Raw genomic sequence first — 2,222 nt, forward strand, 5'->3', positions numbered from 1 at the left:
ACACACACACCCGGGGTATGCATGAAGCAAAAAATTAAGCCCAATTTTCAATCCGGGTTACGTTATATATGCCGTATCGCTTGGTGGAGATATGCGTCTCTATAAGGAAAAACAAGGCCGAAGGTGGTGGTGGACGGCGTTTAATTGGAGTGGATTCCCCTTATATGGCAAAAGGCGTGGAGTGGGGTGACGCTGTGTTGAAGTTTAGTTTTTTCTCGGACATGCGCGGATCTGTGCCCTCCCCAGAATACGATCGGTGGCCCGAGCGAGAATGCTCGGGGAGCGATCCTCCGACTCCCGTGGAGCCGGTGCTCTCCTTGGGCTAAAATCTCTTACCCTTTTTTTTTGTACCTACTGTGACGTGGTAAAAAATGCCAGTGCATCGAGCCTAACGTTTAGCCACTCACCTCATCATTAGTTGTCGTTTTCAGTACATCAATAGTCGGTAGTGCTTATTACTAAAATCGGCAATATATTATAAATCATAATAAAAAATAAAATAAAAGCGTCAAAGGAAGAGCATTGTTCCTCTTTTTGACACGCGAAATACATACACTCGCGTCATGTATTTAGAAACATATCTGTGGACCACCACACTAGGGGTACCACCCCTAGTTACATCTTCCATCCAAATCTTAGGCGTCTTTTGTCAACAATTGGAATGAAGATTTTTAATGAGTATGCGATCGCATACACAACACTTGAAACTTTATCACAATAAAGTCTGTATGTAAGCAAATACACTGGTATTTGTTTCATCTCAAAATACTAATTACATTATATTTTATACACATCTAATGATGCGCAGCCGCTGTGTGATGTCACAGGTCAACACTCAGTCCTTCCACCCGCTCAGTAATGTACCTGTCGGCTCCAGTGGTAGTCTATTGTAATTGTTTTTGTTTCATCTGTGCTTTATACTGATGTTACTTTGCAGTAACTGCAACAAATAACATCACACACATCACATTAATTTAAATGTATAAGACCTAACCTTTAACGTTCGTAAAATTACTTATAGATCGCAGAAACATAAATAGTGCATATTAGCCGTAATAGCGTATGCAGATAGATTCGTTCTCAAAAGAACAAACATAGTATTTTATATATCGTAATATAAGATCAGATAAGAATCACCAGCAGTCAACTCATCGAAGTACAAACTTCATCTCGTTCTCTTGAAGACCAAAGTTATGCTCACGTGACCAGTCGTATGCTCCGCTTAAGACCATCTCACAGAATTAACGCATGCGAGCTCACAGAACACTGTGTACCTACTGTCTCTAGATAATTATGTGTAATAACTATGGCTTCTCAAGAGCGTCGCTTCTATCATTCAGTTTTAATGTATGAGGCACGCGCTTGATCACGTCATTGATCGCGTCGGAAGCTTAGAATATAATATAGTGTTAATGTTAATATTTTAAGGTCGGAAGTCGATACTCAAGGTTTTTGGAAATTCAAAAACCTCGAATATTCCATATTGGAATGTGGCATGATTTACTGCGATAGCTATAATGTTAGAATGAGATTATTATTAACTATTGGTCAAAATGTAAGCTTTGGTATTGGTGTGTAATTTCTTAATTTGTAAATATTTTTTATAATAAGAATTGTAATTGGCTAAGGTTTTAGTTTAAGTGACCCAGATTTAAGGCTTTTTCTTCTTCTGATTCTAGTGTATATTCAATAATATGGATAAAGGATTTGAAAAAGAGTAATCAGATAATCTACCTAAAATGATAGACTTATCGTTGGTCACTATTTTGGAAAAACTGTGATTTTCCTGCCATCGAAACGGAAAAGCCGAGGAGGCAAAATGAAAAAGCAAGTAGGTACCTAAGCTAATGTTTTTCTTCAAGGAACTACTGTATTGTGTCATTTTACATTACAAAGTACCTACCTACATAAGTTAACCTCGCAGTCCGCAGCCGCAGTGCAAACCTGCTTACCAAATCTTTTTAATTCTGTTTCATCACAGACATCTAATATCATTTATGGCACAGAGTACCTCTGTATAATATACTTGTATCTAATCTTAAGCTTGTAATAGGGACATAATATCTCAACTGTTTAAATGAGACAGACAGAGTTTTACCATCTATTAGCATACATATAGTTTAGATTTTGATAACTTTTTAATGCTATACCTGCACATACCTTCTATAAAAAAATTGTGTTACCTACATAACTACGGTTAATATAATAATAAAACAACGAAA

Source organism: Leptidea sinapis, chromosome Z, assembly GCF_905404315.1.
Source record: "Leptidea sinapis chromosome Z, ilLepSina1.1, whole genome shotgun sequence".
In the NCBI taxonomy this organism is placed as follows: Eukaryota; Metazoa; Arthropoda; class Insecta; order Lepidoptera; family Pieridae; genus Leptidea; species Leptidea sinapis.